Source organism: Polypterus senegalus, chromosome 1 (genome assembly GCF_016835505.1).
Source record: "Polypterus senegalus isolate Bchr_013 chromosome 1, ASM1683550v1, whole genome shotgun sequence".
Classification (NCBI taxonomy): Eukaryota; Metazoa; Chordata; class Cladistia; order Polypteriformes; family Polypteridae; genus Polypterus; species Polypterus senegalus.
Window position 1 is genome coordinate 268,416,673 of NC_053154.1, and position 14,718 is coordinate 268,431,390.

At 37.2% G+C, this 14,718-nt stretch overlaps 1 long non-coding RNA gene across 1 annotated transcript in view; it reads left to right on the forward strand.

The window, feature by feature from the left end:
* Positions 1–1,312: 1,312 nt before the first annotated feature.
* LOC120519114 overlaps positions 1,313–14,718 on the forward strand; it is a 36,566-nt gene continuing 23,160 nt past the window's right edge. Inside the window, exons 1-3 of the long non-coding RNA XR_005631388.1 lie at positions 1,313–1,388; positions 3,648–3,714; positions 5,063–5,124. This is a non-coding gene — a long non-coding RNA (uncharacterized LOC120519114). The remainder of the gene's footprint in view (positions 1,389–3,647; positions 3,715–5,062; positions 5,125–14,718) is intronic.

The window sequence follows — 14,718 nt, forward strand, 5'->3', positions numbered from 1 at the left end:
AACCCTTTCCCTATTTTTAGATATTTGGGCTAAGCATATTATCACTGACTTTTATCCTTCTGACTGCTTTTCTTGAACAGATACCAAGTATATTGTTAACACGGAACATGTTTCTTTGCTCAGATCATGATGCAGAATACATTCATTTTGTTTTAAAGAAAGGTTCAGGAGTAGGACCACACTATGTTAGCAGCTTTAACTATTTTGAAAGAATAGTCATGTCTACAGTACCAAACCTATTGGATGAGGTTGAGGAATGGAAAAAAGTTCAGAAGAATGTAAATCTCCATTTGTTCTCCTTTTACATTTTTCCTTCCAAGAGAGGTTTTGCCAAATTCTATCTAATTTCATGCTCAACGGATGTCTGAAACAATCCCAAAAAAGGCTTACATGTGGAAAATAGCAGACTTTCCTTATGCAGAGTTTATTAATCTTCAAATACTCCAGTCTGATCTTGTTTGCATTTTACATTCTTCTTTTATATGTCCAAGAAAATTTTACTTCAGTTAAATGGAATAGATCAATGTGGGTGTTCACCACAATTTCTCAAGATCTCACATCTTGCTTAGTAAAATGCTTTGGTGTTTCAATTTTCTTAAGTTTACAGAAATGTCAGTGAGGACCTCAATCCTTTTTCAACACAATAGGGCATGGCAGAAATAAACTCTGGACAAACTACAAGTCTCTCTTAAATCACATGAAATTTACTGACACAAAGCCTGTACAGGATAATGAATGAATCCATCAGCACGTGTCAGGTGAACAACGAATTTTCTAGAGGACATCCATACAAATATGGGAAGAAAAAGCATACAGTACATACAGTAGGGGGTAATTCATTCACAAATGCAGTCAATTAGTGAATAGGAAAGCAGTAATGCTACTTTTTATGCCATCATGTCACTGTACTAAAAATATTCAGTAAAATATTAACCAAGTTTCATCAAAGGACATATATCAGTATTTTGGATAGATTGATACCAGTAAGCACTTACTGCCCATGCAATTCAATTACATGTCATGGGAAATTAAATCCAAATCCATTAGCAACATACTCAAGGGAATTTCCAATTCATCACATGTAATATAGAAACACAACCAAACACTCGCTGAAATAAACCTGGTAATTGTTATTCTCATACAGTTAGACCTCTCAAAAACATTCTAGGGTGGAAACTTTAAAAGTAATTTGAAGCACAACTTCCCTATTAAAGCCATAAAATGGTAGGCGGTACATCTGGGTTATCAGGTGTTAAAGTCCCAGAAGTTATATTCCATATGAACTTTACTCTTATTTATAACACTTATGCCACAAGACAGCTACTTCACAATTAGTCCACCCTGCCGTCACTGGTGATTTAAATAATCTACAAAAGAACTATGAACAGGTAAGATTGTATAAGAAACATACTTTTCTATGAAATGTGATGATTTTTAATTGTTTACTTCTTGTTTAGTAGCATTAAAAAATTCCTTTATGATAGAAAATTGTAGATTAGAAAATTATGTTTTTATTTGGTGCTAAAATACTGATTTGCATTATTGTGAATATTGAATGAACGAATGAATGATGATAAAATATATTCATATATACAAATCTGAAAGTCAGCCTTTTGCTTGTCAGTCTATGTAGTATATAAAAAAATAAAATTAGCCTAAATAAAGATCACTTTGAGAGCTCTAAACTCAGAAGATGTATGAAAGCGGCAATATCATTGACAAACATTAAACTCCAAATGAGGTATTTAGGGTTCATTTTGGAGGGGGGAGAAGAGAAAGTCCCAGCCTAGTAACAAAATGCGAGCCTTGGGGATGTGAGCTCTACTTATAAACAAAATGTGATCATTGTGAAATGCAGATAAGCCATACAATGAGTCAGTGAGTTCTTTAACCACAGCCAGTCATGTGACTTGATTATGTAGTAGTGCAGGTAGAAAGGCACATCACTGGCATTCTGTCTTGTGTCTTACATTTCAATGCGCACACTTGTTACTACCATTCTACTCTGCTACACATCCCCCATTTCTTGGGAAGCTGCCATGTACAAATATACGGAAATAGCTCTGAAATGTCATTATGGTATCTTCTGTATAAGAAGGCTGGACATCTGCCAGAGGAGCTTGTAACAGTAGACTGCTTCATGAAATGTTTGATCCCATAAAGTTGTTTTTCTTCTCACCTTCTGTCTCTACATCATTTGTCACAACATAAACCCTAATAGTTTTGTCAACGTATTGCTTTTGAGTAGGCCACTACTGTCATACAGTATCTGTAAACTATAAAGTTTCTGTAGTACAATGGATGACACCTCAGCACCACATTGGAATGATGTAAGGTTTTGTTTTTTACGGTGGCTGGAATGCCAATCCTGCCACCAACTCCCAAGTTTTCCCTGTAAGCTGGAGGACCTGGTTGCAGGGCTGGATGCAGATTAACATCATACCCAGGATGAACCAATTACAGGTTCAGGTCCTTGCTCAAGGACCCAATGGAGTAGAGTCACTTCTGAGGTGCACCCACTGGTCCTAATTTGGGATCCTGAGGTGATACATGCAGGCAAAAGGAATATTAATTATAAAACATGGACAATACTGAACTATATGCAGCAACTTCTGAAATGGATCTATATTGATGCAATATTCCTATTGTCTAGGCAATATGCATAAGCAATTAATAAAAGACAAATAAAATGTTAGGTTTTATTGCAAAAACTGTTGAGCATAAATCAAGAGACATTATTCTCAAAATGTATTATTCCCTAGTGAGACCACATCTAGACTGCTGTGTGCAGTTCATACAAGAAAGACAAAGCAGCACTTGAAGCTTTGCAGAAAAGAGCAACCAAGTATATCCTCTAACCAAAGGGTATTGTCTACTCTAATAGACTAGGGGAATTAGGAGAAGGCTGCTTCCAGGACTTAATCCAGGGCATCATAACTCTCAAAAGCATCAATAAAGTTGATTTTTAGTGAGACTTGATGAAATGCATTTAAGAAGATGTGAAGTACTTTTTTACACAGAGTCTTAGAAACAGACTAGCTAGCCATTTAGTTGAATCAAAAACCTTGGCATCTTTTAAAAAGTATCTGGGTGAGATACTAAGACAGCCTATCTTCCACCTAACTAAATGAGCTTCATGGGTTGAATAATGTGCACATCTGCAACACTTCTTATGTTCTCATTTTTTTCAGTAGACTATTCACTTAGATAATCCAAATGTTGTTTTTCATGTCTTCTAAACCACTTTTTTTTTACTGGAGAAGCAGAACAATGATATCACCCCCAAAAATTGATTTGGTGCGAACAGTAGGTGATTACTTTAGATAGATATCAGTAGTGCCTTAACATATCCTTTATGCAAGGCTTTTAAAAGCTGACACAAATGGTTTTCACCTCCTCTGTGTGAGCTCACTTATATCTATTACACTTACGACAGCTGCTAATGTATTATTCACACAGAAGCCACTGAATAAATTTTTGGAATATTTTTGATTGTAAAATAAGCAACATATTTCTTAGTTTAATTACTTTATCAGCTTATACAAAACTACAGGAAAAAAGCAAAAAAGCTGTCTGGTGGTGTGTTTCTGATGCCAAATATACAGTATATTATGTGTGAATGAATGCACTTTTACATGCTTTTTCAGGTTCTTGGTCTTTGTGGCTGCTATAATTCTGATTAAGGACGCAAATGGGAAGCCTTTCATCCCTTGGGTATGTAGAATGCTGATAACATAATTAAGAATTAGTAAAGATATTTATAAAATGGCTATGTGATGGACCCTGTCTAATGACCAATTCTACAGGAATAGCCTCTGGCCCCTGATGGCCTTTTAAGGGAAATTTAAAACAAATAATGATAAAACTTGTACATTTTCTGCCCTAAGATATATGTAAATTAATGAAAACAATTAATGTTATTAGTTATAGATAACAACATTTTAAAGAATAATCTGACTAGTGTAGGGCAGGATTGGGAGGTAGATGTCCTCTGGCTCCTGAATTTAAATCCTGGACTGGTGTTTCTTCACACCTTACAGTGACTACCATGGCTGATTAGCAATGACAATAAAAATGTCAATTCTGAATCATAGAAACAGAAAATTAGTTTTCATTCAGTGTGGTCTGGTAGCTAAGACCTTGTACATGAAAACTCAAGACTGCCAATGACACACTGGATGGCCCTGAGCAAGTTGTTTCATCTGCCAGTGCACCAATTGTAAAACTTCAGATAGTGCTTACAATACAAAATTAATATATAAAACAAAGGATGTTTGTGTGCACATGGTTAAGTGTTTGTGTATACCTGCCTACTAGTGAGTCTTCATGCCTCATTGCACACTGCCACCCCATCTTGTGATTTTTTGCTGTTCAGACAGGATTAGCCACAAATATCCCACATTTAGAGTAAAATGATAAGCAAATAAAGAAATTTATTTAAAACCTGAGTTTTAAGTGTAGAAAGAGATTGGGTGGTTTCAAATAAAGCCAACATATAAGTATGCAGTGCAGGAAAATATAGAAAACATGCTGGTGTTTTGTTGGTTACATTGGACAGTTAGATTTGAGCAAGAGAAATTGCAGAAAAAGGTGTAGTGGTGTCTGTGAGAGAGAATTGTGAATTCAACAGTTACATTTTAATTTATATGGCATGCAGCACAGTAAGCTCTACATCAAAGATTAATTAAGTTCCAATTAAACAGAAAATGAAGAAAGCTGTGAAACACTAAAAATAGGAAGTTATGTGATATATTACAATTCGGCTAACTTTCTGAAAGTTGGATTTACATATGTGTAAATGAATATAAATACATTAGTCCAATGTATGAATTAAACAGATTCAAAAATGAGGGTTGGAGTTAAAACCCAATTTATAGACTTAACAGATTCATAAATGTATAAAAGGGTGGATGCAAAGAATAATTCAGTTCATTCAATCATTATTACAGCTTTTTGCACAAAAGAACTTGTCTGCTTATATGATAGCCACACAAAAGTTCTGATTAATGTTAACGAATAATACAACATGTGTGAATAACCATGAATCTTTTTTTCTGACTAGAAAAACAATCAAGTCTCACCCATCAAAGATGTGCAGCTTTATTTAGAGCAACAAGTCATGAAGTAAGTATTGAAATTTATATCTCATGCATAGATTACTGAATTGTGGAGACCACCAAGGCTATGGCTACATTTAGCCTATCATTTGTGATGAAGCCAGAGATTCCAACTAAACTGAATTTGCCGCAAAACTGCTTTGCAGAAAGAATTGGGAAATTATGAAGTTAAGAAGTTCATTTGCTTCTTTGACACAGGAAGGAAGGAAGGTGTTTATATATATATATATATATATATATATATATATATATTGTATATAAAATGAGACAAAGACAGAAAAAGGTTTGGGGCAGCCACCCATGTAATTTGGTATCCTGGCTGCAAAAGTCGTTTTTCTTTTCAAAATACCAGCACTGAAGTGCTTACACCAGAGTCCAAAACAAGACTGTCAGAGAAGGGAAAAGGGAAGGCTTTTAAAAGGGGAGGCAGGAAGTGAGGTCATAAGGATCGGGCACGTGTTCATCATTCATTGGATTAGGCCCGGATGTGACATCAGGGAGGCCGGAGCTGGCAAGGTCTGTCTCCATTGGCTCGGTCCCAGAAGTGACGTCAAGAGAGACAGATGGAACCTCCCGGGTTTGGTCTACAGGGAAGTGAGAAAGAGAGTTAGTGCACTCTGCCACATCCCGGCATGCCTCAGAACTGCCTTCACTCGAGCCCTTTAGCTGCCTCCCATGCGCGCGTGTGACAAAATATATATATATATAGTGACAGATCAGATAGAGGGCGCTATCGTCCTCTTGAACCCTCGTACAATACGTCAGAGACCAGGTAAAGTCCAATTATTATTTATGTTTCAACTATATAGTGCACAAAGCACCCTCCACTCCACAATACTCATCCATTACAATAAACCATTAATCAATAACAATACAATCCACCACTCCCAGTCATGTTGCCACACTTCCACCCAGCTCAGCTCAACGCTCTGGTGTTTTTATCAGTCTTTAATAGTCCGTGACCCAGAAGTGTTTCCCATCCTTCAGTCCATGTGACTCTTTATCACTTCCAGGTCAGATAAAAATCCTCTTCTTCATCCCGGAAGTACGTCAACTCACCTGTCGCTGTGACTAAGATGCACTTCCAGGTTATAGATGAAACTAAAGTCTCTGTGCCTTCCTGCAGCGTCCCCTGGAGGTCCCCATGGAATCTAGCAGGGCTGTGATGAAAACCTCCACTGTCCATGATACCGTGCTGGAACTTGGAGTACCTCTATGTTGCATGCAGGGCTCCACCTGGTGGTCTGGGGGTATTGGCCGAGATAAAAGGCTGGCCATATCCCACTATATATATATATATATATATATATATATATATATATATATAATGCCTAGAACTTGACACCAAAAAATGGTTTAGGGCCACCCCTATACTTGAATAAGGCTGCAATAATCGAGCTTTGGCAAAACAGAAGTGTACAAGTTGAGTTCCAAATCAAAACTGAGTAACAATGAAAGATGACTAGCTTTTAAAACAAGTAACCAAAAGTGACATCATCTGGAATCGGAGCCGGAAGTAACGTTCTTGGAGCCGGAACTGGAAGTGATGTTCTTGGAGCCAGAACTGGAAGTGATGTTCTTGGAACCTGAGCCAGAAGTGACATCATCGGCCCGGAACTGGAAGTGGCGTCCTTTGAATCAGGCAGAATTTCCCGTGTCTGGTCTACAGAGATAGAAGAGAAAGGTTTATTGCACCCTGCCACCCTCTGGCATGGCATAGAATTACCTTCTTTTGATCCTTCTAGCTGCCTCCCATACATTTTTACTGCCATACTTTCATCTCATCTAAAACCCTGTGACAGTGCCGGTGCAGGGACTACAATTCCTATCAGGCCTGAAGAAGTTTGCAGTGGCTGATGGAGAGATGCCTTCATTAACACGCACAAAGGTTAAATAGCAGGCTCTCATCTATGACTGCAACTACAGTGTGTTTTTTCTCAGCCAGTCTGAATAACACTTTCATTACATCACTGGATTACAGAGTATATTTTTTTGTCTCATGTATGGGTTATGTTTAGCCATGTATTTACAGAAGAGACCTATTTTCCATTTATTTTCATCTGAATATTTTTTGTTGTGAGTCCAAAAGAAAGGGAAGGTGTTACCAAACCCTTGGAGAGAAACCAAACAGCCCAGAAAAAAATCATTTTAGTGAGTTTAGCTATTGTGAAACTGTATTCCAAAGGAAACTGTTTCCCTCATCACTACCAATTCAATTTTGCCAAATTTGATGCCAGATTTTATATAACCTGTAGACTGAGATTCAGGCTGCCAGTCAAGGACAGGGGGAATGCATTGCATGTTGATCAAGCCTGCAAATAGGAATGTTATTAAATTGTGTACACGTAACAATGAACTGGTTACATTTTTTATCAAAGCAAACCCCTTTATTTTTGAATGCTAATACTATTGTCCGCCTGCATATGGATACTAAGTTTGCAAGGCCAATCAGCAGTTGATGTTGATGAATTTTGGGACGTATTGTGTTGTGCATGCATGCATGATGAGGAAAATTAAACAAAAAAGCGTAAATAATGCAATGGAGTCAAGTCACACACCACCCACCAAATCTCTGATACACAAAACATCCTGGAACCACCATGCCTTCCTTCTGGAGGTTCTTTCCACATTCCATGTTCTCTTCTGTAATGTTAGTATCATAATAATCAAATATAAATTGACCTTTATTGTGAGGAAAAAAAAAACACAACCATGATGACAAATTCAATGTCAATTTATTTATATAGCACATTTAAAACAACATAGGAATGCTGTGGCCAAAGTGCTTTATAATAATAGAATAAAAGAAAACAAACAAATAACATAAATAGAAATAAAATATAAGAACATAAATAAAATATATAATAAATACAAGTAATGTTATATAATCACAATGAGGAAACCATCAGTATTACTGAAGGTCATGAAATGCAAGTGAATAGAAATGAGTCTTTAATCTCGTTTTAAACAGTTCAATTGTAGACAACTTCTTTATGTGATGAGGTAAAAAGTTCCACAGGCGAGGGGCAGCAGCCGCAAAGGCCCTGTCCCCCTTAGTTTTACACTTAGTACGAAGGACAACAAGAGACATGTGACCAGAAGATCTAAACGCTCTGGATGGCTGGTGTAAAGCACACACTTCAGATAAATAGGCAGGAGCAAGCCCATGTAAAGATTTAAAAACAAGCAACAAGATTTTAAAATCAATTCGAAAACTGACAGGCAGCCAGTGTAAAGAAGCTAAAATAGGAGAAACAGAGTCATACTTTCTTGCCCAAACCAGAAAGCGAGCGGCAGCATTCTGGACCAACTGTAACCTGCATATTAGGGATTTGTTAATCCCAGAATACAGCAAGTTGCAGTAATCGAGGCGAGAAAAAATAAAAGCATGAGTTGCTTTCTTAAGATCCCTAGAAGATAAAAAAAGGCTTGATCTTACCTAATAGACAAAGCTGGAAAAAGCAACTCGACTACAGAATTTACTTGTTTCTCAAAAGAGAGGTTACTGTCAAAGATAACACCAAGATTGGGGACTTGAGGTTTGCAGAAGACAGAGAAAGAGCCGAGAAGTCCAGGACTAATTTGGGCTTTAGCTGATGGACCCACTATAAGCTCCTCCATTTTATTTTGATTCAGATCAAGAAAATTATTAGCCATCCAGATTCTTAGTTCAGAAAGACAGTTGTGGAGTTGATTCATTGCAGAGTTGCAGACAAGAATATAAACTTGAGTATCATTAGCATAGCAGGGAAAAGAAATGTTAAATTTCCTAAAAAATAGCTCCAATAGGATGAAGGTATATAGAGAATTAAATAGGACCCAAAATGGATCCCTGAGGAACACCATATTTAAGAGGAGCAGTAGACAAAAAAGGGGAATTTAAAGTAACTGAAAAGTGTCTACCAGTTAAATATGATCTGAACCAGTTAAGAGCAGCCCCTTTAAGCCCAAGAAGATGTTCAAGCTGCATTAGCAATATCTCATGGTCAATAGTGTCAAATGCAGCGGACAGGTCAAGGAAGATAACGCCTAAAGCTAGATTGGTAGATCTCAAATAAATTCAGAGAGGTTTAATATTTCTCATTTTTAGGAACTGAGACTCCTCTTACTTCCTCTCAGCCACCTGTCATTTTATCAACTGTAGACTCTTGTCAGTTCAGTAGAGTGTTAATCAGAAAGAGGTTCCTTGACCTATTCTGATTTCTCCTTATTTTTGTCCTGCAAATCTGACCTGGAATTTAGGATCTTGGTTTTCTGCATTTCTAAGTATCTAATCTTTCTACAGCCTGTCAAGCAGAGGATATTAACTAACTGTAAAAAATATAAATGTGTATAGAAAGACAATAGCCTTTCAAAATTAATCAACTTGTTATTTTTAAATGATATAAAAACAAATATCATTTCCCAAACAAATTTGCACATTGTTCTGTACTTCTCTACAAAATAACCATTCCAATATATACATTTTTGTCACTATTACAGAATTCTGAAGATCCCCTTCTGGTGGAACACTGTTCCAGCCAAGCATAAACACCGACACGCTGCTACCTGGTCAATCTAACTTCTATGATTTTTGCAAGTTGATTATTCCTATTAGCTCAAAGATTTTTTTTACTGTGCTCTTCACATTAGGGGGAGATTGTAAGTGACCAATATGAGGGTAATTGGTAAAATCTAAGTGCTTGCCATGTGGATTTTTCCATATGTACAATGAGGGCATGCATGAACATTCACAACTGCAATTTCCTTCATCGTAAAAAATTCACTCATTGCACAATTCTGAAATAAAATTTCCTTATGAGCCATCTTATTGCACTGAACCATAAATACATAAATGAGACTAGAGACATAAGCTTTCATGAACGGATTAGGATAGAAATGTAACTACTAGTTACTGGCATTTCAGAATTTCAAGGCATTTCATAGTAACTCCAAAATATTATATTATTTTGGCATGAGCCCTGTGTGTATGTGTGTCTATCTATATATGACCCTCAGAAGGACACAAGGGGACAAGGGTAATACAGTGCTCAATAAAGGAAAGAATATAACAGAAGAAATATGAAAACATTGTTGCTAATGGTGCTATGAGTGCTGCCTAGGCATTTTTCAAAACATGCTTTTACCATTGCAGGGTTTCAAGCCAGAGCCTTTCCCATCAATAAAAGGAATAACTTTCAAATTTAACCTGAATGGGATGTTAGTCTGCTGTAAAATACCCTCATGCACACACCCATAGTGGATAAATTTAGTTGTAAATTAACCTAACATGCACATATTTGGGATGTGGCAGGAAACTGGAGTATTTAAAGAATCATTTACTGTAAACCTCAGTCATGAGTCACATCTTAGACAAGGCCAGAATAATATCTGTGGTCGTATGTCATCTTTAAACTGCCATAGCTCCCATCTCCACCTTGAGTATATCCCCCCACTGTTCAAAATTTACAGTAACACACAGACATCCAGAGAGACTTCCAGGCCAGCCTTCATTTTATACTGATATTATAACAGGCTCCCTATTGTCAAGAAGCATGACATAAACACTTTTCCACCTTTTTCAGGGGTTAAAAACCTCCTGACCCTCTTAATGCTTATCAGTGTGCTTACAAATGGACCCTAGCAATTGCATGATTATAGGGGCATCCTCTTTCATTAAATATAGGATCAAAGTCCTTGTAATTTTAAAATGATTCTGTCTCCAGTGTCTACTGCAGTTTCACGATATATTAAAAGGCTACTGACCTCTGGCCATGGGCCAGGCATCAACATCCCTTCTTTGGCTTGCAAGCTGTTTTCTCTCTGTTTTTGGTCTGGCTTTGTAGTTCCACAATATTAACCCACTTCATGAATTTTCAGGCATGTTCTTGCTAAACGTCTATGAAGCCCTTTATTTTATAAACCGTATTTGGTCCAGTCCATAAAGTTCTATTTTATATAGAATCTTATATATAAACGTCTATGCATGGAAGTGTGTATGTCTGTTTGACCGGCCCGGAAGTGCAAGGCTACAGCATTAAGCTCAAAGAGCTGGCAAGGCAGCCCCAAGTTAATAAGTTGGAAGAAGAAAGAAGTACGAGGCTACAGCATGAAGCTGAAAGAAAGTTACTCCATCGCCAAAGTCAAACCACAGAGGAAAGACAAACTCGCTTAGCCACCAATACACAAGTGAGGTGAACACATTGGCAAAAGGAAACCTCAGAAAAGAGAGAAACTTGCTTAGTTGCTGATAGACAAGGGGGATGTGCACGTCCGCAAAATGAAACCGCCGACTCTGCATTTCAATTTTTTTTCTGACGATTTCAGTTGTTTCTAGGAGCCCAGGCCTTTACAGCTAGTCATTCATATTGAGGCAGGTACTGTGAGGCAGTAGTCAATGATGCTGCCTGACATTTTCAAAAGACTGGGTTCCAATTCTTGAAAGGTTCCTGTGAAACAGCATAATCTCCCAGAATTTGCTTCAGCTTTTTCTAGGTTTTCGCATTTCCTCTAACATTGCGAAGAGGGGTTGTTTGGACACACTGGCAACTGATGTGTGATTGAGTGAGTGAATGTGCTTTGTGATTAATTCATGCTGCTCTCAGTAATACTGCCAATATAGGCTCTAGTTCTCCATGTTTCAGTATTGTACATGGCAGATTTGAAAAATAAATGAATAAATAAATTTAATTCAGAATACTGACTTGCACTTCAATGTGGGGAATCTCTATATATAATCTTCATTTGGATCTTGATCTTTGTTTGTCCGCAAATCAATTAGAAGAAGCACTAGATGGCAGTAGAGAGACAGCTAAAACATAGGCATTGCATTAAGAATCTCCTCTAGGCTTATACTACTGAAGACTGTAGTACTCCAGTCACACCTCAGACACAGACATTCAAACTAAACAAATTGTTGTGCTTTAAATCAACTAAAGAGATCTTCATTTAGATCTTGATCTTTGTTTGTCCGTGAATTCCACGCATGCGTAGACCACCTTCCAGTTTAGTACGTTGTTGTTACTCACGGATGTCAACAATGTGCCGGAATAACGAAAGGGGTGGTGGACAGTGTTACACTGGTTAGCTCCCGAGGCCCGGTTAGAGAATGAGATTGCCAAAGATAAAAGGTACGTGCCTACGTAACATATGAATGAAAGAAAGACAGTGGGTAAAATGAATGACAACGTAACAGCACGCTCCGGAAAATATTATTGTTACGTTGTAGCCAGCGAGTGCTGCGTGTCTCACATGCTTTAAAGAGCCTAGATACCTATGTGTCCCCCTTTTATAAGCATTTCTCCGTGTATATTGCCTTACTCTTTGGATTGCCACAAAGCAACCTGCGAGATTGGAGAAAGGTTGAGAAGAGATCGTGAGAGGAAACAATAGCGTTGTGAAAACAAGACGGACTGTGAACGGACAGAAGTAGAAATGCTGCTACACCACCACATAATTATGATTCGGACAGTGATTCCGACTAGGCCGTTCCTATCGAATCAATATCCAAGGGTTTTCTTTTGTAATTTTGTTTCCCTTATAAAAAATCATAATGCTGTGCGACGAAGGGCCCAGTTCACGACTGGCAGCCGCGTTTAAACAGGGAGCCCTTCACAGACAACTTTAACACGCGCAACGTAGTTGGGCGCACATGGCTAGTATACTAGTAATTTAAAAAATGGTTACTTGTAATCAAATAAAGTTCTAATTTTAAATTTAATTTGAGAACCAACCATTATATTATTTAAGTAATTTAAAAATTATCTGTCATTCTTTGGCATCAAAAACTCACTAAAATATACAAATCAAAAAGAGAGGACAAAACAACAGAATGAGACACCGAATGTGAGACACGTCTTTGATGGAAGAGGAGCTCTCTGCATCTCCTGAGGGGCTTATTAATATCTAAACTCTGATAATATCTGCAGCTGGCACAACAAGTTAGCTACACTCCAAGCCAACAGTCCATAGACAAGCTGAGCTCTCTTCTATACAGTTTACATATTAGTGACTATCATCTTTTAAGTCTTCTAGACACTTACCATGCAGCCTTATAAATGCACTGCATATGCTGTGCCGGCTTCTTAATTACCAGTTTATTGAAAATTAAACTAATGGTGCATAAACATCTTAAAGTAAGGTGATTTGGAGAAACCTTGCTCTTATAAAGAATGCTCAGCTGCTCCAGAATTTATTCCAATGCAGCTAACATATTAGTTATTTTTGTTATGGTGTGCCAAGGCACTTTTCTGCTAAAGATTTTCACCATCTAGTGTGACTTTATACCTGACAACTAAAATAAACTGAGATTGTGGCGTATTCTCCATGTATTGATATGGGCTTTCTTTAAGTACTCTGGATTGACCACTGGCATCAGCTCTGAGGTTTATTTCTGCTGGCACTGGCATCCAGGCCCATTGAAATGGAGAAAGCAGGATCAGAAAATAAATAAATGACAGATTGTATGGCCTAGTGCTTTAGAAACTAAACCTCTTCTTCTTGGTGGGAGACCTTGACTCATTTATGCTGTTGGTACTCCCACTATAGAAATATCAAAATGGCTTTATTAATGCTTGCATAATTCATAAATTGCTTTGGATAAAATCATTAAATATATTTTAATACTAGCTGAGTTACCCATCAATGAGGGGTATACTTCAAAACTGTAGACGAATAAACAGAATTTCATTTTATTTTGTTAAATAAATAAAGAAATACTCCATTTTATATAGCAAATCAATGTTATATTTATGCAAATATTGCAGCTAAATTGAAATAACAAATATACTGTTACGTAAACGTTATATGAGGTAAATAAAAGTCAGATATCAAGCAATTGTTTTTTTAGAAATAACATATTTTCTTGTCTATTTCATGGAGTGTATATAAGCAAAGGCCTGGTTGGAGCCATTCATGAGCAAACAACATAAAGATGCACAGAGAAACAATCTGATCTTAAATCTATGCCTGCAATTCTCAGTTCTGGACCTTGCGATTCGTTTACAGTCATAGCAAAGCAGATACAGATAGGAAACTGTAGATGTTTAAAAGAAAACAAAAATAATTGGGAATCACAGGAATTTTTGGGATGAAAATAATTTGACACGCTCTGTCACCTGTCAATATTTCAGTCTGTATTATGTGGCTGTGAGAGCTGCTATAACTTTCAATGTTTCAAATGGTTGTTTTGCTATTCTTGGCTTTGAGAATCTCATGTCAGATACTTTCTTACGGCATTGGCAGATCTTGTATTTAAATTGGTTCTTGTTCTAGAAGCCATATTATTTCAAAATTAATATTAAAAAAGGAAACAGAAGTAGAAGAACACTCTGACTATTCCACACAACATGAATGCCTTTATCTTACAGGGTGTATATGTGCAATGATAATGTTTAATTTCAAAGTTTGTGAGTTCACCCCAGGGGACAGCACCAAGGTAATGCGTGAACTGCGGTTCTACCTTTAATTTATCTCTAAGCATTCAAGACAATTTGTGTGCATACATCCTTAATTTGAGCCTAAAAGTTTTAAAAAAATAATGTGTCACATAGCAAGGTTTCTAATTTTTTGTCCTCAGGCCATCCCCCAGTAGACTGGGGGCAAGCAAAAGTAGCCTATACTG